Genomic DNA, 26,996 nt, shown 5'->3' on the forward strand with positions numbered 1-26,996 from the left:
CATTTAACAAAGCATATTCGGTTGCAGGTAGACTGATAATAGCAATAATGCTGAAATAGGCCTTTTGCTAATGTAGTTGCAATTAACAATTACAGCAGCATTCCAGTACAGTACTATCTTTTATTTTATTTACATGTAGTAGTAGTAGTAGTAGTAGTAGTAGTAGTAATAATAATAATAATTATAGTAATGAAAGATTTTATTGTCTTTATGCCATTACAGCAACGTCAAATAAAGATACAATTTATAATACTTTGTGATAAGGTTTTGACCTACTGAAATATTTTAGCTTGTGTTGTTGTTGTTGTTGTGGTCTTCAGTCCTGAGACTGGTTTGATGCAGCTCTCCATGCTATTCTATACTGTGCAAGCTTATATTACAATAAATGTACAGTGGGTCATCTGTTGGATTACTGCATTTTACAGTTGAAGAATTCAATGATATCATAGAACGGGTGGGCAATAAATCATTCATGCAGTCTTTCTTTGAATGTATGTTCAGAAAGATCCTGTATAGCATGTGGCAGCTAATTAAATAGTTTGTGTCCTGTGACTTCATAGCTATTTATTGATTTTGATAATATGTGGTAATTCGTGTATATGTGTTTGATGCTTCTTGTGTTGTGACAAAGTACATTTTCTCTACGTTTCACATCTTATAGGTTCTTCTTCGTAAAGATTAAGACATTGTATATATAGAGGTTTATTACTATCATAATTTTTTGTTTAGTATATAAGGGTTTGCAGTGAGCCTTATGTGAAGAATTTGTAATTGTCCTAATGGCTTTCTTCTGCAATAATAAGATGGCATGTATATGACTACAGTTACCCCACAAGACAATGCCATTGGATATTACACTTTGGAAAAATGCAAAATAAGATGATCTGATGTATGTTTCAGGTTCACAATTTCTGAGTTGTCTTAATAAATAAATTACTCTAGATAGCTTACTACTAATATAGTTTACATCTTGGCCCCAGGATAACTTTTGGTCTAAATAAACTCCCAGGAATTTAACAGAACTATTGTCATCAGATAGTGGCTTGTCTCTTAGAGTGAAGATTATCTGCTGAATTTTACTTTTATTTAGCAGGAAACCATTTGCTCTGAACCAATAATGCTGTGTGAGTGAGTGTATTTTCAGCACAGGTTTTAAGGTCATTAAGATTGTTACTGCTATGAAGAAAAGTTGTATCATCTGCATACAATACAGTGGTGGATGTAATAAATGAGGGGAGGTGATTGATCATAATCAGAAACAGGAAGAGGCCCAGTATATACTAAATAAAGGGGAAAAATTGGTAACAAGAATCTCAAAAACGTCTTAAATGATGTACTTCAAATTCTTATTCTAATAAATGTTCGGTTTGATATGGTTACATATTTTTTCAAACAACAATGTACAGGTTTACTGTTAAACTTAAACCTGCTTATGAGGAAGAAAGTGCTGTGCTGTGAAGATGTGTAGTTTCATTTCCTTTCTCAGAGTCACTTTTAACAGAAAACAGGAAAGCTGTATTTATGGCTTGTCAGCTTATGGTAAAGAATCCTAAGACTACGGAATATGAATCACCCCAAACTCTGTGATCCTATATGTTTGCAGATTAAAACTATGTGAAATATTGTCACTGGAGCTACTGTCACCACAGGTCCAGCCACTGGAGAGCTGTCTCTCTCATTCCACAGATACCAATGGTCCCAGCAAATCATTTTAAGTGACTTCAGGTAAAGGTTTTGCTATCAACAACACTAGGCTCAAGACCAATGATACAGGGGAAGAGGAGATGGACAGCGTATGGGGAGGACATGGACATAAGAGAGGGGGAATGAGGATGTAGACAGAAAGGGGATGGAGAAGGACACAGAGGGAGATATGCGCAGGAGGTAACAGGTATTTCCCATACATATTTAGCACTTGTGAAGCACTGCTGGGTTCACTAGTAATATACAAAAGGAAAGCATTGTTACCAAATTTCTCGAAAAATTCTTGACAGATTCACTTCAAATTTTTACACATAAAAAGAGAGTGTGTGTGTGTGTGTGTGTGTGTGTGTGTGTGTGTGTGTCTAAAGAGGAAATGTTAGCAAAAATCTCGAAACATTACTGACCAATTTACTTGAAATTTTTACACATTACTTTAATAAAAATTTGGATGAACATGGGCTACATATTTTTAATATATGTAATACATAACTATTCCTATAAAAACAAAAATGTTTGGACTGATTTACACTACATATTTCTTAATACACATGCAATAAAAAGGGGAAACACTGTTAGCAAATATCTCAAAAAGTTCTTGACCAATCTATTTCAAATTTTTACATATATAACATATAAATGAAAGCTGCCGTTAGCATAAAATCTCAAAAAGTTCTTGACTGACTGACTTCAATTTTTTTCATGGAACTCTAATAGCCATCTGGATAGACACTAGCTTGGCTAAGTGGAAACGATATTACCACAAAATCTGAAAAGTGCTTGACGAATTTACTTCGAATTTTTACACGACGCTCTAACAAATATTCATACTGATAAGGCCATATATTTGTATAAACACCAATTTGCAGCTTTTCTACTAAAGCAAACTGCAAGAAAGAGAATGCTGTGCTGTGAAAATTTCCTGTTTTATTAACATTTTCACTGTCAGTTTTAACTATGATAGTAACGCAATTAAACCATTAGACATAAGATTTCCCTTAAATTTAACGTTAAATAAAAATTGTATCCAAAATAATGTGTAGTTTTGTTTACTTCCTTGCTGTTTGGTATAAACAGAAGACAGTAAAGTAGTTTCTACAACTTACTGGCTTAAGACTAGAATGCTACCACAGAATTTGGTCATTCAAAATGTTGCAAGTGTAATAACTTCAAGTTGAACAAATATATTTCAAGAAAGACACAATACATGAAAGCCACAGATCAAGTAAAGAGTAAGATGTGTGTACACTTTAACAGTCACATCATAACCGAGTCCAAGTCTAGCGGCCGCTGGCTGTCTGGCCGCTTAGGTTGCACTGCTGCTCCATGGCTGGCAGACAGCGCCGCATGTAGAGGATGCCCGTAACTGCGCAGCGGCATTTTGAAAGATCGTCGAGTCACAACACTTTTCACCCCTTTGAATTTTTTGCACAGGTCTTGATGGAAGTGGCCTGTAGATTGCTTAAGTCCATAGGTGTCGTTTGACTGGCCATAAAGTCTCGGGGAGGCAGCTTCCCGTACGGACGGAAGTGTCCCCGATGATAAGGGGTCGAGATGACAGGAGACGTGGGGGTCGAATCTGCTGGGGCCCCATGCACCAATCCGCCCATTGCGGCAAGTCCCGTTGTTATAGCAGGAGACATGAGTGATGGGTCCGTGTCCGTAGGAGAAGGAGGTGAGTAGAGTTGCTCCGACAGATGACAGTCATCTGGTTCCTGCATGGGCACGTCTCCTGTGGCATCATTTCTTGTGCTGGCACCGATATGATGGTGAGAGGACTGTGTTGTGAGTAGTCAGAGATTCCAGTATCCCGAGCATCAGGTAGAGCCGAAGGTGATGTAGCGGTATCCGGAACAGACGTTGCCGGCCACGAGGCCGAAGCTGGTACGAAGAATGATGCACTGCAACACCCATGTTCGTCTGGATTTCATACAGGCATTGGCCATGGCATCGTAAGTTGCAGCCAGGACTCCATTTTGGCTGCCTGCCATATCCCCGTACCCATAGAAGGTCATCGGCGGTGAACCGGCCAAGTGCAGGCAACCGCGGCCATGAGGTGGAAGGTAGCAGAAGATGAAGTAGCGTGCGGGGCTGTCAGCCATGTAAGAGCTCAGCCGGGCTGTGGTCACCCATGGGGGTGAAACGGTAAGAAGCCAGAAATTGGAGAAGTGCATCATCAGCAGCAGAAGAAGTCAGGAGTTTCCTCATCTGAGCCTTAAATGTGCGGACCAGTCGTTCAGGCTCACCATTTGACTGTGGATGGAACAGAGGGGCCGTGACATGCATGACGCCGTGACGGGCACGAAAATCCGCAAAATCGGAAGAGGCAAATTGCGAACCATTATCAGTAACAAGAGTAGAGAGAAGGCCTTCCAAAGAGAAAATGCGAGCTAGAGCATTGGTGGTTTCCGCGGTGGTAGGTGACGTAACACGGACAATGAAAGGAAAGTTATAGTAGGCGTCAATAACGAGAAGCCAATAAGTACCTAAAAAAGGTTCCGCGAAGTCAGCATGAATACACTCCCAGGGCTTCTCAGGCGAAGGCCACGGTGACAAAGATGACTTCGGGGCGGCGGCCCGTGATGCACAAGGGCCACAGGCAGCAACCATGAGTGTGATTTCAGAGTCGATGCTGGGCCAGTACACATGACGGTGTGCCAGAGATTTTGTGCGAGACACCCCAGTACCCTTGGTGAAGGAGGCACAAGACTGAACACACAAAGACACAGGTACCATAACACATGGCGAAGCACTGTCGGTGTAAAGGAGGATAACACCATCCCTAGCCGTGAGGCGATAATGCAAAGCGTAATAGTTTTGCAACGGATCAGAAGTCTTAGTGGACAGACGATCTGGCCAACCCTTCTCAATACAGCATAAGACCCAGGAGAGGGTAGGGTCAGAACCCGTAGTAGCCACCAGCTGGTCCCCAGTGATGGGGAACTCGTCCACAACCCGCTGCTCGGCAACATCCAGTTGGAAACACAAAAGTTCGTCCCTATCAAATGCCAGATCAGGACCCATGGGAAGGCGAGACAGTACATCAGCATTCGCATGTTGAACCGTCGGCCAGAAATGAATCTCATAATTGAAACAACACAAGTAAAGAGTCCAGCACTGAAGGCGGTGTGCAGCCTTGTCAAGAAGTGATGTTGATGGATGAAACAAGGGGTTTGTGATCCATAACCAGATGAAATTTGGATCCGTAGAGAAAAACACCAAACTTATGAAGAGCATAAATTATGACCAAAGCTTCTTTTTCAATTTGAGAATACTTTTGTTGGGCATCCGTGAGCGTTTTGGAGGCATAAGCAATGGGTTGTTCAGAAAAAACGGTGCGCAAGGACTGCACCGACCCCGTATTGAGAGGCGTCCATGGCAAGAACAAGATGTTGGCCAGGTTGATAAGTAGCCAGGCACAGGGCCTGTTTCAGCATAGTCTTCAATTTCTGGAAGGCTGCATCGCAAGACGCAGACCAATGAAAAGGCACGTTTTTATGCAACAGGCGATGCAACGGCTGAACCACCGAAGCAGCAGATGGGAAAAACTTGTGACAGTATGCCATTTCTCCCAAGAAGGCCTGCAGTTTCTTAATAGATATAGGGCAAGGAAGGGTATTGATCGCAACGACAGTTTGCTGAAGTGGATGAATACCATTCCGAGAGAGTTGAAACCCCAAGTATGTGATAGATGCCTGAAAAAATTTTGATTTCTGAAGATTAAACTTAAGACCGGCAGTCTGTAAGACATGAAAAAGATTTTGAAGATGTTTGCCAGTGGTGGAGCCAGTTACAACAATGTCGTCCTGGTAATTTATACACCCAGGGACAGTGAGCAATAATTGTTCCAAGAATCGCTGAAAGAGAGCGTTGGCAACCCAGAATGCCAATCGGTATTGATAGAGGCCGAAAGGCGTGTTAAGGACCAGAAACTGCCAGGAAACAGCATGGAGAGGAAGTTGATGATAAGCTTCTGACAAGTCAAGTTTAGAAAAATACTGGCCCCCAGCAAGTTTAGTGAACAATTCTTCAGGTCGAGGCATAGGGTAAGTGTCGATAAAGCATTGAGCATTTACAGTGGCTCTGAAATCGCCAAAGAGACGAATATCATTGTTTGGCTTAACAACGACAATGACAGGAGAGGACCACTCACTGGAAGTGTCAGGAAGCAAGACCCCTGAAGCAGCGAGACGATTCAGCTACCGTTTGACCTGATCACGAAGGGCCACAGGAATGGGCCTGAGCCCAAAAAAACTTAGGCCAAGCATTGGGTTTGAGCGTGATATGAGCTTCAAAGTCGTTTGCATGGCCTAACCCAGGAGAAAAAAACAGACGAAAAATTCATCAACAAGGAATCCAATTACGCACAAGGAATAGCATCAGAGACGATATTGACGGAGTCATCTATGGAGAACCCAAAAACATGAAAGGCATCGAAACTAAAAAGATTCTCCATGTTACTATGGTCGACCAAAAATATGGGAACAGTGTGAACGACAGATTTGTAAGATACCTCAGCATCAAATTGTCCCAAGAGAGACAAGTCCATAATTCATAATTGCCTAGTGACAGGTAACAGGATTGGAGAACCCAAATGAAGATACGTCTGAGAATTGATGATAGTGGGAGCAGAACCACCTGCATGCGAACATCTCGAACAAGTATTTGAACAGTGAATAATAACTTCCCTGAAAGAGAAGAAGTACAATTGACAGACAACACAGAATCAGAATCAGCGTCATGTTCATGAACATCATGTATGCGGTCGGATTTGCAAACAGATGACACATGACCTGTTTTTTGCATTTGTGACACATGGCCCAATATTGTGGACAATCTCCTCGTGAATGTTTCGTAAAACACTGCGGACATGAAGGAAGTTGCTGTGGATTTTGCTGCAGTTTCTTAGAGGTTTGTTTACGGTTAGGCCGAGGCTTCGCTTGGGAGTGTACGGCTGCCACGTCGGCCGGCGGGGACATGCTACAGGCTTCGTCAACATCGCACAGAGGTTGTATTTCCCCGACGTTGCCCAATGCCTCTATTTGCGCTCCAGTGGCGCGAGAAATTTCAAAAGACTGAGTGATGGATAGGACTTCATCTAGAGATGGATTTGCCAACTGAAGGGCACATTGCCTAACTTCTATGTCAGGTGCCAATCGGATAATAGCATCCCGTACCATGGAATCAGCGTAGGATTCTTTGTGAACTTCAGTAACAAATTGACACTTTCTACTGAGGTCGTAAAGTTCAGCAGTGCAAGCATGATAGGATTGATTTGGTTTGAAAGATATCGGCAAGTTACAACAGTAAGGCTACCCATTTGCACATTAAAACTATGCAAAATACTGTCACCAAAGCCACGGTCCTCATGAACCGAGGACCTTACCATTGGTGCAATGTCTTGGATGTCCCAATGATACAAATAGCCGTAACATAGGTGCAACCACAATGGAGACCAGATAAACATGCGGTTTCTGATAGAGTCGTACGATTTTTGGTTAGTACTTCTGTGACTAATACGTGCGACCGTATCGATTTCTGGCACCAGCAGGCCTTTACACAAAGAAAAATTGTTCTGCGGTCAGAGATGCCAGGCAGGGATAGCAGTCTTAAGTGCATTCCAGGTGAGCCTATGGTGACTGGTGGACTGGACAACAGAGGGCAGAGTAAGCCATGTAGTGAAAGCCAGGCGGCTGCTAGTTGTGGACTGCAGTGCAGGAAGTGTCTGAGTAATGGGTCACCGGTCTTGAGGTGGCCGTTTGGTCGGCAGATGGCAGGGAGTGTATCGCTTCAGAATTAGTGCCTCGCACTCCTACCGTCGGCATCGGTTTGGAATTTGAACTGGGTTGTTCACCTCGACTGGAACAGTAATTCGTCTGTCTGTGCAGGTTGATTCTGAAAACTGAACTGTTTTTCGTTAGCAAGCCTTGGGAGCATTTTTCCCTATTTCATCTGGGACAAATCACATTGGATGTTGCGCCAAAGAGCTAGTTGGGATTATCATTGACTGTAGTGTCACAAAATTGTGCCCTGGCAGTCTTCTGCAAATTTCCACGTATGTGCAGCTAAGTGAGTTTCCAGGGTGTGTAAATCGTGTTGAACTTTGTGCATGATGTCCTATAGAAGTGATGTCAGATTCACAGAAACTTCATAATTGTGGATACATGTTCTCCAGTTCCACCGGCCAAAAGCTCCATATAAGGGAGTTAATTAATTTCTACGATTACAAAGCTGTCAATCAATCCCATCAAGGTATAACTGTATTGTTCCAAATTGCCTCATGTTCAAGAGGCAGGGAGAACATAAAATTGGTTAAGACTGGCAGTGATAATTTGTCATTTACAGAGTTTGTCCTCAGCCTGGGACTGTAGTACAGTGAGCCACGTATTGATGTATCTGGTACAGAAGACAGGTTAATTTGTGTGCAGCCGCATCAGCGCATGTTATCCTTCAGTGAATTGTAATTAAGTTTTGTTATTGATTCTTCTATAACTACCATAACATTGGTTTCCTCACAACTGGATTGGTTGAACTGACATCAAATCACTAACAAGTCAGAATCCCTACAGCCAGTTACGATGCACTAACGTTTCTGAACTTAAGCTTATTTCGTTTAGAAGCAATACCTTAGATTATTTCAAATTTTTAAGGTTAATGGTTTTAATGTCAGTTATTATTCTAAATACCTTTATTATTGTGATTATTTTATAGATTATTGGTTCTGATGTTGAATGGAAATGAAATTTTGGGTAATGAAGAATTTCAGTAACATTCTTTAAATCTTTTGGAGGATTTTACATTCTAATAAATTTGCATGGTATTAATGTTTTAAAGGATTATTGTTTCAATGTTTTAAGGGAAAAAGTATGAATTTTCTGTACACCTGTGAATGCCTGTGTAAACTAAGTAAACCAATAAATGTTGAGTTACTGTGCTCAGCCACTTACCACACCAGAAACTTTGTGTTCTCCCTTTACCAGCTTCAAAGGTTACCTCCTCTTTCGTATCCTTAAGAGAAGGTATCACTTCCTGAAGAGGAGCAGTAGCCTTTTCAGTAGTTGTAGGAGCTGAATGGTTGCCTGATATGTCCTTGTAACATCAACCAAAATGGCCTTTCTGTGCTGGAACTGCCAACAGCTCAAAGCTAGGGGAAACTACAGCTGATGATAGTGTCCTCTTGGGTAAAATATTCTGCAGGTAATATACCTCTCCCATTTGGATCTCTGGGTGGCGACTACCCAGGAGGATGTCATCATTAGGAGAAACAAAACTGATGTTCTGTGGTATGGACCACAGAGTATTGGATCACTTAACCATGTTTGTCAGTTAGAAAATTTAAAAAGAGAACTGGATAGCCTGAAGTTAGATATAGTGGGAATTAGAGAAATTCGATGGCAGGAGGAACACGGCTTCTGGTCCAGAAAATATTGGGTTATCAATACAAAATCTAATAGGGGTAAGTATGAGTAGGTTTAATAATGAATAAGAAAATAGGAATGGCGGTAAGCTTCTACGAACAGCATATTCAACGCATTATTCTAGCAAAGACTGTCACTAATCTCATGCCCACCACAGCAGAATATGTGTATATGCCAACCAGATACGCAGATGAGGAAGAGAGTGAAGAAATGTATGGTAAGATAAAACAAATTATTCAGATGGTTAAGGGATTTGGAAATTTAACTGTGAAAGGGGAAAGGGGACTAGAATTTAGCAGTAGGAAAAAGAAAGAGAAGGAAAAATAGTAAGTGAATGTGGACTGGAGCAAAGGAATGAAAAAGGAAGTCGCCTGGTAAAATTTTGCACAGAGCATAATTTGGTTTAAGAATAAAGAAGGCATGGAAGAGACCTGGAGAGACTGGAAGTTTTCAGATTAATTATACAATAGTTAGACAGAGATTTAGGAACCAGATTTTAAATTGTAAGACATTTCAAGGGTCAGATGTGGACTCTGATCACAATTTATTGGCTAGGAACTGTAAATTACAAATGATGAAATTGGAAAGATGTAGGAAATTAAGGACATGGAATCTGGATATGTTGAAAGAACCAGAGCTTGTTGTGAGCTTCAGAGGGAGCATTAGGCAACAACTGACTTGTACAGAGGAAAGGTATACCATAGAAAACCAATTAGTTACTTTAACAGTTGAAATGGCGAAGGCAGCTGAGGATCAAATAGGTAAAAAGACAAGAAATAGTAGAAATACTTGGATGACAAAGGAGATACAGAATATCATTTATGAAAGGACAAAATGTAAAAATTCAGCAAATGACACAGACAAAAGTGAATACAAACATCTAAAAAATGAGACTGGCAGGAAGTACAAAAGGATAAGCAGAAATGGCTAGAGAACAAATATAAGCATTTAGAAGCATATTTCACCAGGGGAAAGGCAGATACTGCCTACAGGAAAGTTAAAGAGGCCTTTTAATAAAAGACAAGCAGGTGTATGAATATCAAGATGTTATATGCAAAACCAGTTCTAACCAACAAGAGGAAGCCGAAAGGCAGAAGGAGAATATAGAGATTCTATACAAAACAGATGAGGTTGAAGGCAACATTAGAGAAATGGAAAAGGATGTAGATGAAGGTGAGATGAGAGGTATGGTACTGCTAGAAGAATTTGACCGAGCACTGAAACACCTAAGTCAAATCAAGGCCCCAGCCGTAGACGACATTCCATCAGAACTACTGATAGCCTTTGGAGGCCACCCATGACAACACCAAACTATCACTTTAAAAAGTCATGTTTGCAAAACAACAACACAAATTCTTTACAGAAGAATGAAAGGACTGGTAGAAGAAGGGAAGATTAGTTTCAATTTTGAAGAAATGTAGAAACACATGATGCCATACTGACTCTAAGACTTATCTAAGAAGATAGGTTCAGAAGAGGCACACATGTATTTTAGCATCTGTATACTTAGTGAAAGCTTTTGACAGTGTTGACTGGAATACTCTTTTTGAAATTTTGAATGTAGCAGGAGTAAAATGCAGGGAGCAACAGGCTACCTACGACTTGTACAAAAATCAGATATGGCAGTCATAAGAGTAGAGGAGCATGAAAGGGAAACTATGGTTGAGAAAGGGGTGAGAGGCAAGGTTGTAGCCTATCCCTGATGTTATTCAATCTACACACTGAGCATGCAGTAAAGGAAACCAAAGAAAAATTTGGAGTACGAATTCATGTTCAGAGAGAAAAAATAAAAACTATGAGGTTGCCGATGACACTGTAATTCTGCCGGAGACAGCAAAGGACTTGATTGGTTGGTTGGTTGGTTGGTTGGTTGGTTTGGTTTGGTTTGGTTTGGATTGGATGGATGAATGGATGGAAGGGGGGGGGGGGCAAATGAGAGATCGGGGCACAATGTTATAGAGGGGCAGTGAGAGGAGGAGGAGGAGGAGATGCACAAAGAGAAGAGTGGAGGAGGAGATGGACATTTAGCAATAGTGAGGCAATTCCGGGTTCGTCAGCTACGACTAATATATTGTTATTCTCTTCGATTTCAACACAAAACATTTTTTGACCAACTAATCACTGAAAATGAATTCCCTTCTAATAATTCTGCCACAAAAATAAATTCTCAAGTGGAACTCAAGTCTTCATACTAGGGTATATTCCACTACTTCCACAAGTTAACAGTGGATCTTCAAAGCACTATTTTCCACCCACAATTCCAACATTAGCAATTATTCACAATTGTACAATGAAACACAATCATTTACCGTATAAAATAATAACTTAGTAGCACTACTTGCTTCTACAGCCAGAAACTCTCCGCAGCTGTATCTCAACTGTCAACTATATTCTTCATCAGAATGTTGTGTGGAGGTACTCATATTTCCTGTGGAACAAAGACTTCATTTTTATTTTTTTATTTATGAACTGTTTTTGCCAAAAATCTGAGTCTTCTTGGCTCTTACAAGTCACTGTGGTTTGTCCAAATCCAGGGCAACTGAAACACGTTATTGATTTGGCGATTAAACTTGACAAAGGGCTGTCCATGCAATGTGCTTGGTTTTCGGTATACAGAAGATGCCGGCAATGTGTCTCCACGTCGAGTGGGAAGCAGCCAATGGTAGTGACACACCTGCATCCAGTATGATAAAATATTATTAACGATTCAGTCTGAAACACAAATATACTTCTGCCACATTCAGCCATTTCTTTTATTGGTATAAACAACTGTTCTGCGCTATCTGTTTTGCAACTGACAATTTCATCTCAAAGGCAGAAGCTAAGTTATGGTGACAGACTGAGCTATAGCAAGCACCTGAGCTCTACTGTCCACAGCTGAGAACAATCTATTCAGCAGGAATGTGGGTGTAGGTTGTGTTCTAGAGCAGGTTAGTTCAAAAAATATTGTTTATGAATGAATTCTACCGGTAGAGCAATTTTTTCAGATGGCCCAGACCACCTGACAGTAGGCAGCTGCGGGGCAGAAGGGAGCGAGGGGAAGGACTGTGTCCCCCCTGCCAGACTCTCCCCCCCCCCCCCCCCCCCAAGACATTCTTCTAAGCTGGCTACTGTAGGTCATGTTGGAATTTGACAGTTCGGGTGTGAGGTGAAAAAGCCAAAGAATGTGGACAACAAATCAATGTTGTTCTGCAAGATTGATCTATAATATGTCCTCGAGTCTAGGTTAGATTGGAAGGAGACATTTGATTGTGAGACGGTAAAGTCAACGAATGTGAACGTGAAATCTTGGTTGTGATGACAGGCTGATTGGTAGTGTAGTTAGAGATCTATGTTAGCTTGGAAGCTGATAGTACCTTTTCAAATTACTTTCAGTTTACTTGTGTCCACATCAGCAGTATTTATATTTGCTCATGCAAATGAATCTTTTTCTCCAGAAATTCAGACTGATCACACTCTTAGTACCTATCACTTTAAGGTTGTTTTGACGTTAAATACTTAATATTTTTACCACTATTAAATTAAAACGTGATACATCTTTGGTTATACAAGTCAGCTATTCTGCCATCATAACTTCTTGTGACTCTTCCTTCAATTATAAGTACATTTTGGATACTAATGTGTGTTCTGTTAGCATATTCCAGGATGACTTTTGTTAATGTTTGTTTATGACTAAATTCATGTCTCATTCATGAATACACTAAACAGATTCAGAAGGATGTAGGCTGCAGTAGGTACTGGGAGATGAAGAAGCTTGCACAGGATAGGGTAGCATAGAGAGCTGCATCAAACCAGTCTCGGGACTGAAGACCACAACAACAACATCTCATTATTGGGTTCAGTATTAGTACTACTCAAAGGCTAGAAAAGCCACCAGTAGCACCTACAGGTGAATTTTGTAGGTTCCACTGAAGTTCCATGAAATGCTAGGATAACAGAAGTTTACTCAGACAGTGAATTTCTTTACGTAGCTATCCTCCACACCAAACACATAAATATTTGTTTAGAAAATAGAAATGCCTTCTGTCCTGCACTGTACTTTATTTTGCCAGACACGTTTTGCCATTATTAACTTTGAGGCATCATAAAGGGAATCGACAGCAATACAGTTATGATACACTTTAGTTTTGAAATGATACTTTCTTGCCAATGTGACAGGAATTCTGTCACTCCAGAAGCGGTTGAAAATGGCAAGAAGGTGGCACTGGCAATCCGCTGACAGATGTTTACTCATTTGGTGATGGAAGGGGTCTGGATGCAGTGGTCAGGACAATCAGCAAGGGTGCTGAGAAATCCCCACTCACTGAATGGAGCATTAAACGGCTCAGGGTGGCGTGAAGCAAAAGATAAGTGTTGTCATTCCACTTGCTGTTGTAAGAGATGAAAGATGGGGCAGTAATTCTCAGATGCAGAGGTGCAAGCATAATTCTCAGCACGATGCACTGTGATTATGTCTGAATCAGTATATACAGCTCCATTTGTGGAAATTTGAGGTATACGTGCGGGGGTCTGATATCAGTAAAGGCATCTGAGCTCGGTCCATACCTGGGAAGGAGAGGTTCGTGTTCCAATGATGCACACATATCGTTCCCAACATTCCTACTTCCATCATTTCATAAGCTGACGGACCTGGGCAAGGAGTCATTTGAAGGCACTGAGATGAGTGACACAATGGCATTGGAGGGGCCCACCTGTGGTCTCTAATAGCCACAGTGACTTCCAGTGACCAACAAGGCAATATTTTCCGCCACAAGGGACCTGAGGGACAGGATATTGCCTATTCAGCTGCGGCAGTAATGATCTGAATTACCTCATTGATGTTTCCATGCAATGGAGATTCAACGGTTATAGTGGAGGTCAAAGAGTCTCAGTCAGTTTTGGTAAGAGCCCATCTGGGCAAGCGTCCAGATGAGTTATGCTGGGGGAGGGACAGGAAGAGCAGAAAGTGGTCACTACCACTCAAATTGTTGTGAGCTCTTCAGTGGATAGACGATATAAGAACAGGACTGCAAACTGAGAGATCAATGGCCAAGTATGTGCCACAATGAAATGAGTGGGGCACCTGTATTTACATTTGTGGCATCTTTACCATGGCCAGTAATATTAGTTCCACCCCAAAAAGGGTTATGAGCGCTAAAATCACCCAGAAGTAGAAAAGGTGGGGGGAATTGGGAAATAAGTGCAGCCAATACATGGTCCGGCACTTCACCATCTGGAGGAAGGTAGATGTTGCATGTGGTAATGTCTTGTGTTGTCCTCACCCTGACAGCCACAACTTTTAAAGATGTTTGAAAGGGCACAGGTTGGCTGCATACACAGGTAAGGATACAAAAACTGACTCCACCTGATATTCTGTTATAGTCGTTACGATTTTTTTAGAATCCTGATAGCCAGGAAGCATTGGGTCTGCATTGCGGAAAACCAGGTTTCCTGAAGGGCAACACAAAAATCAGCTACAATGCTTAACAGTTGCCGTAACTTAGATAGGTGGGAGAAAAAACTGCCACAATTCCACTGGAGGATGACACTCTCCACCATCTGGGAAGGCATGAAGAGACCACGGAAGGGAGTCACCTGCTGCCATCGGTTGAGTGCTGGTGTCCAGTACCATTGAATCTGAGGTGTCAGCGACATCTACGTCCTTGGGAGATGCTAGAATCTTCACCTTGTCCTCAGATGTGGAACTGTTATGGAGTGGTGGTGTGGGTGCCTCCAGCGTCTCCCATTCCTTAACAGACTTCTTCGTCTGTCTGCACTCTTAAGGACTTGCTGGGAGGGCTTCTCTGAAGTAGCTTCAGGGAGAGAGGAGGACCATGAAGCCCTTCGACCAGCAACTAGTGTCTCCTTTGACCACTGGCTGGTGTCTACTTGACCACAGGGAGAGACCGTGAAAGGTAGAGTCCCAAGGGATCACCTTCCTTTTGAGAGGAGCCGGAGGATGCTGTTGCTTCTCTGGCTGGGAGAGAGGGGAGGGGAGGGGAGGGGAGGGAAGGGGAAGGGGAGGGGTGAGGGGAGGGGAGGGAAGGGTGGCGGATTGACATCCCCACTGGGGCAGGCTTAGATGAGGAGCATACCATCGCCAATGGAGGTGATGTCATAATAGTGGCAGTGTAAAATGGTAGCAATCAAACGTGGTTCAACCTTTCGTATTTCAATTTAACCTCTCGGTAGGTCAGCTGTCCAGGGTATTGTACGACAGTAAGTCAATTATTATCTGAAAAGTAGTTATAAAATTTTATTGTAATCACACGAAACTTACAAGAACATCATTTTTTCAATGCACTTGGTCCATCATTGTACGAGCTTCCTGATGCCCTCCTAAAAGAAGGTTCTCGGTTGAGGTGCGAGCCAGGAATGCACTGCATCTTTCACTGCTTCATCCGAGGCAAATCAACAGCCCCTTAATGCCTGTTTGAGTGGACCAAACAAGTGATGGTAAGAAGGGGCAAGATCGGGACCATATGGAGGATGATCCAATGCTTCAAATTTGAGTTTCTGGAGCGTTTAATCAGTGTGGGCAGCAGTATGCAGACAGGCATTGTCCTGCAACAACACACCTTTTGACAGCAATTCTTGGCATTTGCTTCGATTTGCAAGCTCTAGCCTGGTATTAAGCAACTGTAATGTACACTGTTTATTGTGGTACCCCTTTCCCCATAATGTTGCAGTACTGGACCTTGTGTGTCCCAAAAAACAGTAAGCATCAGTTTTTGTGTGGACAGCTGGGTCTTGAACTTTTTCTTGCATGGCGAATTTGGATGTTTCCATTCCATACTCTGCCGTTTACTCTCTGGCTTATGACGATGGATCTATGTCTTGTCACCAGTAATGACCCTGTCTTTGAAGTTGTTCCCTTTGGTACCATAGTGATCCAAATGTTGTTTGCAGGTGTCCAAGCATGTTTGTTTATGCAACTGTGTGAGTTGTTTAGGGACCCATCTTGCACAAACTTTATGGAATCCAAGTTTATTGTGGTTGGTTGGTTTGTGGGATTAAAGGGACCAGACTCAAGTCTGTTGTGGATGATTTCGTAGACAGAACAGTGACTAATTTGGATACAATATGCAACTTCGTCAATAGTTAATCGCCTGTCCAAGAGAATCATTTCACGTGAACACTCAACGGTTTCTTTATTTGTTGCGGTAAACACTCGCCTGGCTCCTTCATCATGCGCAGCACTTGTGCGACGATTTCAAAATTTTTCAATCCATTTGTAGACACTCTGTTGTGGCAAAACACTGTTCCCGTACTGCACGGAAAGTCTTCAATGATATGCCTTCCAACATAGCTCTTCTTTGGTGCAAATAGAGAGCAGAGCAACCATGATTAACAGCAGAGCAGTGATAATGAAACTAACCAAGCAGCTTGAAAATAGCAAAGGTATAAGCATGCATCATCAATGTAAACCGACAGTAGTACCAAAATAAGCAAAAACATAACTAAATTGCTGATAGTAACTGACTCAGCCTTGTAATCCATAATTTTCATCTCCTTTTGGTGTGCCATGCAGTCTGGCGAGCAGCAGGAGTGGCGCTGTCTACAGTTGACACAGGTGGGAGGAGGGGCACATGGAGCATTCGAATGCAGTAGACATCTGCAATCTCAACATGTAGTGTTGGAATTGCACCAGGAGAACATGTGCCTGATTTTCCACAACTTAAAGCACCATACAGGGGGAGGGAGATAAGGTTTTAAATCATATTGGTGTACCATCACCCTCAAACGCCAGGATGAATGTGCCTCGCAGTGGTTGCCGGAACATGCCGACATCTGACAGTCCGACGAATGGCGGCACAGACTGGCATCGAGTTTGAGAGTTCCCAATCTGTACATGTGACTCCAACAACCACTAATGGTTCTACTTCTCTATTCTTAACATTACCACCACCCAGTCAGAGAGTCCGTGCAGCTTAAAGGACATTACGAATGCAGGGAGCGTTACCTACTGCTGATATGACAGAAGAGAAATATGAACGTAAGTGATAATAAAGGTTTCACAATTGGAAGCCGAAAAGATGACATGAAAAAGTTTTAACATCCTTCAGAGAAGAATAATCCAAACTCACCCATGCCCCAGTCAATGCCTTCTTCTTCCTCACGTTCCTTGCGTTTTTTCTCCTCCATTTCACGCATATATTCCTCTTTGTCTCATTCCTCCTGTTCCATTCTCCGCTTTTCTCGCAGTTCTGTCACAGTTAACTCTGATTCTTGCTCTTGATCCGTATCTGGTCCCTGAAGAATAAACATCCTAGTACTGTTGCCAAATTTCAGCAGATGACCAACCTGCAAAAAATAATAGTAATTTTTCCTTCTACTCTTGTGTATTACAAACAAGAACCACAACACAGAATGAGCTTTGCAGTAATTTCAGTTGTCCAGTACATGTGCTCACAATACACAGACGTAAAGAACTTCAGAATGGTAACTTGTACACATCACATTGACCTCATAACTTACAGTCAAACTAAAGGCTGATCTAGTAATACAAGGTATGTTTTTCTTTTTTTTTTTTTTGTTTTAAAGTAAGTACAGGTTTGAAATAAAAATAAAGCAAGCAGACTTTTCCTAGCAATTTTTTTTTTACATGAAAACCTGTATTTTGATCTACTTTTCCACATAATTCCCACCAATATTAAAGGATTTTCGTATCATACAACCAGCTTTGAATACAATACTTACATAAATCAGCTGCCTAAGCATAACTTTCAATAGTTTAAACACTTTGTAACAATTGCATAAACCACAATTCTTGACATTTATGAGTCATGGGGTGGTATGGCAATGAGTGAGAGGTTTCAAAGGTGGTCGTATGAATGTGCATGATGAGGAATAAAGCAGGTGACAGTCATTACTGACCACTTGGTGCAGAAATCTGATGAAGAAAGGAGACAGAACAGATGCTTTATGATTTTGACATCATGTGATGAGTTTCCTCAAAGGGCATAAAGTGTGTGTTATGTAACTGTTACAGAACATGCAAATTATTGAAAGTTATGCTCAGGTAGCAGATTTCTATAAGGGTGGTGCTTGAAGTTTGTGCCTGGTGGGTATTACGTAGAAGAGTATATTAAAGTTATGGGCTTTCATGCAAAAATGAAATTGCTAAGAAAAGTCTACTTGTTTTAGTTTTAATTAAACATGGTATTTACTTAAGAAAATAAAAACCATGCCTCCTATGCAATATCCCTTACACATAAGTGAAAAGGCAAACTTACTACAAAATTATCACAAGAAGATTATGACACACGTTATGCAAAAAACAAAACTCTTATGACACACATTTGTTGGTCACACACACCTAGACTTTTTTGTCATACAGCTCCTTAACGTGTACAACTGCTTAACAGCAAAGCAACTTTTCTATGAGTATTTACAAGGAGCATGCTACAGACAGTGATTCTAATATTAAAACAAGAGCATGAAAGTCCCACACTCACCAACCAGAATCAAGGAGCTTTTCAAACATTATTACCAGCGTAAAGATTTTTCCTTAGGTACAACTTGGAAACCCATACTGGAGTAATCATACATAAGAGTCATTATGCTGTATTCCACAAGGAAGTGCTGTGCGAGTGGGGGCAAGATATCACGAGAGTAATCTGAAGCAGCTGTTACAGGATTTAAATGTCCCCAACACCACATGAACTGTCACAATGGCACTTCACTAGGACACCCTGTGGGCTGATTGGATTAATGTCCCCAAAAGAAGTGACCTGAAGCACGAAATCACACCTGTACACTGTTCAAATGTTTTCTGCATACATTATGGAGATTTACGCTCACCACAACTATGAATGTACTGCTGTGGTGTTTCACTAAAGACGAGACCACCACATTTAGAGCACAAGCAGATATTCTATCAAAATACTGTCTCATTATAAAAGTGTTTCATTTGTGATGTCCAGCTACTTCTTGTGCACCAAGCAGCACAAAAATAATGGCTGAAGATGACTGTGACAAGAAGGAAGATGAAGGTACACACAGACTGTTGACACAGTACCATTGCTGGAACTGATAAGTCCCTTTAATTCCTAAAGTTTCATTTTGTTTACTGCATCGCCACTTGCATAAGTATTAGTGTTCGTAATTTATCCAAGCAAGAAATAAGCGGAGGACAGGTGGGTTGGCTAAGGACTTGTGAAAGGAATGATTTTGGCATTTTCCCTAAGAGAGTCAGGAATATCATAGAAGAACCACAGTGCATGAAGTTCCAGCCTTTCAAATCTAAGACCAGTGTCTTAATAAATGCACCACCTCCTTCAGTTATATTTGGCGTACAATGCTGTAACAGAAGAAATACTGAATTCAATTGATGAAAGGAGAAAATATCAAAATGCAGTAAATGAAGCAGGCAAAAAGGAATACAAACGTCTCCAAAATGAGATCAACAGGAAGTGCAAAATGGCTAAGCAGGCATGGCTAGAGGACAAATGTAAGGATGTAGAAGTTTATCTCACTAGGGGTAAGATAGATACTGCCTACAGGAAAATTAAAGAGACCTTTGGAGATAAGAGAACCACTTCTATGAACATAAAGAGCTCTGATGGAAACCCAGTTCTAAGCAAAGAAGGGAAAACAGAAAGGTGGAAGGAGTATATAGAGGGTCTATACAAGGGCGATGTACTTGAGGACAATATTATGGAAATGGAAGAGGATGTAGATGAAGATGAAATGGGAGATACGATACTGCGTGAAGAGTTTGACAGAGCACTGAAAGACCTGAGTCGAAACAAGGCCCCCGGAGTGACAACATTCCATTGGAACTACTGACGGCCTTGGGAGAGAAAGTCCTGACAAAACTCTACGATCTGGTGAGCAAGATGTATGAGATAGGCGAAATACCCTCAGACTTCAAGAAGAATATAATAATTCCAATCCAAAAAAAGCAGGTGTTGACATGCAAAATACTAACACGAATTCTCTACAGACGAATGGAAAAACTAGTAGAAGCCGACCTCGGGGAAGATCAGTTTGGATTCCGAAGAAATACTGGAGCACGTGAGGCAATACTGACCTTATGACTTATCTTAGAAGAAAGATTAAGGAAAGGCAAACCTACGTTTCTAGCATTTGTAGACACAGAGAAAGCTTTTGACAATGTTGACTGGAATACTCTCTTTCAAATTCTAAAGGTGGCAGGGGGTAAAATACAGGGAGCGAAAGGCTATTTACAATTTGTACAGAAACCAGATGGCAGTTATAAGAGTTGAGCGGCCTGAAAGAGAAGCAGTGGTTGGGAAGGGAGTGAGACAGGGTTGTAGCCTCTCCCCTATGTTATTCAATCTGTATACTGAGCAAGCAGTAAAGGAAACAAAAGAAAAATTCGGAGTAGGTATTAAAATCCATGGAGAAGAAATAAAAACTTTGAGGTTTGCCAATGACATTGTAATTCTGTCAGAGACAGCAAGGGACTTGGAAGAGCAGTTGAATGGAATGGACAGTGTCTTGAGAGGAGTGTATAAAATGAACACCAACAAAAGCAAAACGAGGATAATGGAATGTAGTCGAATTAAGTCGGGTGATCCTGAGGGAATTAGATTAGGAAATGAGACACATAAAGTAGTAAAGGAGTTTTCCTATTTGGGGAGCAAAATAACTGATGCTGGTCGAAGTAGAGAGGATATAAAATGTAGACTGGCAAGGGCAAGGAAAGTGTTTCTAAAGAAGAGAAATTTGTTAACATCGAGTATAGAATTACGTGTCAGGAAGTCGTTTCTGAAAATGTTTGTATGGAGTGTAGCCATGTATGGAAGTGAATCATGGACGATAAATAGTTTGGGCAAGAAGAGAATAGAAGCTTTCGAAATGTGCTACAGAAGAATGCTGAAGATTAGATGGGTAGATCACATAACTAATGAGGAAGTATTGAATAGGATTGGGGAGAAGAGAAGTTTGTGGCACAACTTGACCAGAAGAAGGGATCGGTTGGTAGGACATGTTCTGAGGCATCAAGGGATCACCAATTTAGTATTGGAGGGCAGCGTGGAGGGTAAAAATCGTAGAGGGAGACCAAGAGATGAATACACTAAGCAGATTCAAAAGGATGTAGGTTGCAGTAGGTACTGGGAGATGAAGAAGCTTGCACAGGATAGAGTAGCATGGGGAGCTGCATCAAACCAGTCTCGGGACTGAAGACCACAACAACAACAACAACACAGTACAATTAATAATCAAAAATCAAACCCTGAACTCAGCATTATTTTATATGAAATGGAATAAAACAGTCAATACACAGTCCCGCATTACACTTTCAACACATTGTTCTCACAATGGGTTTACAGTCCTTTCCTTCTGTGTGCTGGATGACGTGGTCAGTCTTATCAAACCTAATTGAATCTGATATGTGGCTGTTGTAACATGCCCTTGATGCAGATGGTCTCGCAACTAAAAAAGCGAATATAATGATTCCCAGACCAAAACTGGTAGCCAAATATAATACACATATGGGAGATACTGATCAGATGGATCAGAATCTAGCATGCTATCGCATTGCAGTAAGAAGCTACAAATGGTACTGGTGTCTCTTTACATGGATGTTAGATGTCGCCATACAAAACAGTTGGATTTTGTATAATAAAGCAAGAAACCATACTATTACTCAGCTTGATTTCAAGAGAGAAGTAACAACAGTATAGCTGCAAAGACACCGAGCTTTAAAAAAAGGAGCAGATAGCCGAATTCATTCCAAACTGAGTGGAAGGTGTCTTCTATCACTGAAGCTACAGCAACTGATATTCTGGTTTTTAGTTCATCAGTGTCACTAGGTAAGGGACATTGTTTAACATACCCCCATAGGAAGAAATCACATGGTGTTAAGTCAGGGGACCTTAGGAGGCCAAGAGTGAAAAGCCTGGTCACGCGGTCCTGTACGCCCTATCTAACGTTGAGGTATGTTGGCATAGAAGAAACTGCACACGTTGTTGTGCCAGTGCAGTTGTGCTACATCTTGCTGATAGGATGGTTTGGGGGTTGAATGGACCAGACTACAAAGGCCATTGGTTCCTTTTTCCATGACAAAAAACACCAACGAAGAAGAAGAAAAAGAACAAGTAACACAGATTACAAGGGACAACACAGAACAAGAAACACACAGACAAAGACCAGAAAACAAGGAATTAAAAGCAGACAGAGTTCTACAGTGGTTGGCTGACCATGGAAACAAAAAATAGGAAAAGCCAACGACCTAAAGAGACACTAAAAAACACCAATGTAAAACCATAGGTCAAAGGCCAGACTCAACACAAAAAAAGTGACAAACCCGTAGATTGCGCGATAAAAGCCTCCTGCATGAATAAAACTCAAAAAAGCCTGCCATTGCAGCGCCATCTGTTAAAAGTACAGGGAGTGTATCAGGAAGTGCTACCGTCTGCCTGAGCACAGTTAAAAGCGGACAGGCCAACAAGATGTGGACCACGGTCAACGCTGGTCCACAGCGACATAGAGGTGGGTCATCGTGGCACAATAAATGACTGTGTCAGCCAGGTGTGGCCAATGCACAGCCAGGAGAGAACAAAAGAGTTCTTGTGAGAGGCTCGCAAGGAGGAACACCACACACCAGTAGTCTCATTGATGACCCGAAGTTTGTTGGGGCAAGGTGAGTGCACCATTCATCACTCCAGGTACCGAGGACCTTCTGCCGCAAAACTGACTGGAGATCACACTCCGAAATACCAGTCTCCAGGACTCGTGCATCGACAGCCTCTTTGGCCAGCGTGTCAATCCGTTCATTACCTGGGATGCCGACACAACCCGGGGTCCACACAAAGACCACAGAGCCGCTGCAACGGGTAAGAGTATGGAGGGACTCCTGGGTAGCCATCATCAGACGAGAGCGAGAAAAACACTGGTCAATAGCTCATAAACTGCTCAGGGTGTTGCTACAGATAACGAAGGACTAACCTGATCAGGAGCGGATATACTCTAGGGCGCGAGAGATGCCAACGAGCTCTGCAGTAAAAACACTGCAGCCTTCCAGCAATGAACATTGTTCGGATTGTCCCACAAGAGTGAAAGCGTACCCAACTCGAACAGCAACTGTTGAAACGTCGGTATAGACTACGGCAGAGCCAGGAAACACGGCAAGGATGGAAAGAAAGAAAGCATCAGTGGAGGGCCGCGAGAGGGACAGAGTCTTTCAGGCCTTGTGCCAATTCGAGCTGAAGGCACGGGCGGGGTACACACCACGGGGGTAGACATAGATGGGCCCGGAAAAGAGGTGGGAGAGGAAAAAACTCGAGCCCAGAGAGAAGAGCCTGGAAACAGACTGCAATTGTACACACCAACCGGAGCCGCCGTTCTGGAAGATGGGGGACAGAGTTGGGGAACAGGAGACGGTAATTTGGATGTCTGGGCAAGCTACAAACATGTGCAGCATATGCGGTAAGCAGTCGTTGGCACTGGATCTGCAACGGAGGGACATCAGCCTCCACAAGTAGGCTGTTTACAGGTCTCGTGCAGAGAGCTCCAGTTGCAAGCCGGATCCCGCAATGAAGTATGGGGCAAAGCAACCGCAACACGGAAGGCAATGCCAAACCGTTAGCCAGGCTCCCATAATCGCGACAGGACTGAATCAACGCCTGATACAGGTGGAGAAGGGTAGACTGACCGCCACCACAGATGGTGTGACTAAAGCAACGAAGAGTGTTAAGATGCCGCCAGTATGTTTGTTTAAGCTGCCAAATATGAGGGAGCCAAGTCAACTGGGTATCAAAAAGCAAACCCAAAAATCTATGTGTCTCCACCACAGCAAGAGGTTAGCCATCAAGATAAAGCCGGGTCTCAGGGTGAACAGTGCGGCGTCAGCAGAAATGCATATGACATAAGTCTTGACGGATGAAAACTGGAAACTGTGCGTCATGGCCCAAGACTGCACCTTGAGGATAGTGCCCTGTAGCTGTCGTTCAGCATCTGCAATGCCAGTGGAGCTGCAGTACAGGCAAAAGTCATCAGCTGCAGCTAGCCATTTGATAGCAACTAAAATGATGCAGACACTCAAGTCAGAGCCTTGCAGGACCCCATTCTCCTGGACTCAGAAGGAACTATGTAAGGAACCAACTTGCACGTGGAAGGAATGAAGCGACAGAACATATTGAATAAAAATTGGGAGAGGCCCACTAAGACCCCACCCATGAAGCATGGCGAGCATGTGATGTAGCCATGTCATATCGTACGCCTTCCGTGTGTCAAAAAAAAACTGCAAGTGGATGCTGACAGTTGGCAAATGCTGTATAGGTGGTAGACTCCAGGTATACCAGGTTATCAGAGGCAGAGTGGCGCTTACGGAACCCACCCTGAGACGCAGCCAGAAGGCCCCGAGACTCGAGTAGCCAGCTCACAACGCATTCGAGCAACTTGCACGGATTGTTGGTGAGGCTAATGGGAAAGTAGCTGTTCACCTCCAGTGGGTTCTTGCCAGGTTTCAACACAGGGATGATGATGCTTTCCCGCCATTGGGATGGGAACTCACCCTCGACCCAAATACGGTTGAAAAGGCCGAAGAGGCATTGCTGGCAGTTAACTGACAGGTGTTTGAGAATCTGGTAGTGGATATGATATGGCCCGGGAACCATACCAGGGCAAGCATCTAGGGCACTTTGGAATTCCCACTCACTGAATGGAGCATTGTACGATTCGGGGTGGCGCATATGGAATGAAAGGCACTGATGTTCCAACTGCTCTTTTAGGGAGCGGAAGGCCAGCGGGTAATTCACAGAAGTGGAACACTGAGCATAATGCTACGCTACGAGGTCTGCAATTGTGGCAGAGTCGGTACCGACTGCACCATTCAGGGAAAGCCCAGGTACGCTAACAGGGGCCCAATATCGATAGAGTCGCCTAATCTTGGCCCAAACCTGCAATGGTGGAGACATATCTTTCCCAGCACTCCTGGTTCCATTGGCGAATAAGGCGGCGGGCTCGGGCACGGAACCGCTTGAAGGCAATGAGGTGGTCCAGTGATGGGTGCCACTTATGACGTTAGAGGGCCTGGCTGTAATTGCGTATCGCCTCGGCAATCTCTGGTGACCACCAAGGCAAAGTCCTCCGCCGAGGGGACCCAGAAGAACAGGGAATTACAGATTCTGATGCAGAAACAATGCTGGTGGTGATCATGTGAATCACCAACTCAAGAACATCATGAAAAAGAGGTAATGGAGGTGAAAGAGTCGCAGTCAGCCTTATTCAAAGCTAATCTGGGGAGGACCCCAGGACAGTGATGCTGTGGCAGTGACAGAAAGATCAGAAAGTGGTCACTACCGCACAAGTCATCATACACACTCCATTGGACAAACGGTCGAAGGCCAGGGCTGCACACCAAGAGGGTGACAGATGAGTACATGCCATGCAGCATACTGAAATGTGTGGAGGCACCATTATTTACAAGAGAAAGGTCTAGCTGTGCCAACACTTGCTCAACGACAGTGCTTTGGCGTGTTGCCACCTATCCACCCCACAAAGGGTTATGGGCATTGAAGTCACCCAGTAACAGAAAAGATGGCGGCAGTTGGGCTATCAGCATAGCCAATACATGCTGTGGGACATCACCATCTGGTGGAAGATAGATACTGCAGACAGTAACAGCCTGTGACATCCACACCCTAACAGCGACACCCTCTAAAGGTGTTTGAAGAAGCACACACTTGCTGTAAAGAGAGTTAAGGACATAGACATAGACTCCACCAGATACCCTCTCATAAGCTGCCCGATTCTGATAATAATGCCGATAGCCACAGAGGGCGGGGGTTCGCAACGCCGGAAACCAAGTTTCCTGGAGAGCAATGCCGAAGAAAGGGTGAAGGCCGATAAGTTGTTGGCAAATGGTGGAAAAATTCACTGCAAGTCCACTGGAGAATGACACTGACCATGGTCGAAAAAGACGTGAAGGGACTCAGGAGACAGATTACACCACTGGAACACCTGCTACCACCGACTGAGTACCTGTGTGAGCGACATCCATCGTGTCTGAGGGTCTGGCGAGATTTAGGCCCTCAGTGTATGCCAGAATCTCCACCTCACCCTCAGATGCAGAGCTTGTAGAGAGCAGTGGGATGGGTGCCACCGCAAGGTATGGATTCTTGGGTGCCTTCTGGTTTTTTTGTTTCTGTCACTGTTCCTTCAGTGGTTATGGCCCAACCCTGAGGGACACGCCAGATGAAGTGAACACCCTGTCGTTCTAAGTTGGTGTGCAGTCCATCATCAGACTGATCCCTGTGGAATATAAGGCCCTGAACCATAATTAAGCTCTTATGGGGCATAATGGAAACAGAAACATCCACCAGCTTGCCACAGGCAAAGAGCACCCATGACTGGGCAGAGGATGCTGTCTTGATGAAGACTGACCCAGAGGGTAATTTGGACAAGCCCTCCACCCCCCACCCCCCTCCTAACTTGTCCTCTAACTGCTCCACAAAAAACTTAGGCTCCGTTGACATAAATGATTCCCCATCAACTCGTGAACAGACGAGGTACCGGGGCGAATAAGTATCGCTGCAATCCTTAGCCTTTTGTTCCCCCACAATGTGGGGACAGGGAAGGAAACAATTTGGAGTCATACTTCAGTGCATTTAAATGAGGCCTCGAATGTTTGGAGACTGCTGACCACCAGCAAGAGATTATGTACCACACTTCATTGCCCTGATGCCACCCACTCCAACCAAGGGGTCTCCCCACAAGCACCATCCAGCCTCCGCAAGGGCCGCCTGGCAGGATGGCCATAGCCGGGAGTTCCAATGCCCCAGAGAAATAGGCATCTAATCCTTGGCATACATGGGGAGTTAACGGCGCAGTGTTGTCAGGGGGCTACAACCAACAGGGTAAATGGCGGCCCCACCAGAACAGACTGGCTACCGTGATAGATATCAGGTGCAAGGAAGGCCTTAG

At 43.1% G+C, this 26,996-nt stretch overlaps 1 pseudogene; it reads right to left on the reverse strand.

Annotated features, from left to right (window-relative positions):
- Positions 1–26,996, reverse strand: part of LOC126301747 (kanadaptin-like) — a 227,418-nt pseudogene that overhangs the window by 176,254 nt on the left and 24,168 nt on the right.

This window comes from Schistocerca gregaria, unplaced genomic scaffold (genome assembly GCF_023897955.1).
Source record: "Schistocerca gregaria isolate iqSchGreg1 unplaced genomic scaffold, iqSchGreg1.2 ptg000097l, whole genome shotgun sequence".
NCBI classification, from domain to species: domain Eukaryota; kingdom Metazoa; phylum Arthropoda; class Insecta; order Orthoptera; family Acrididae; genus Schistocerca; species Schistocerca gregaria.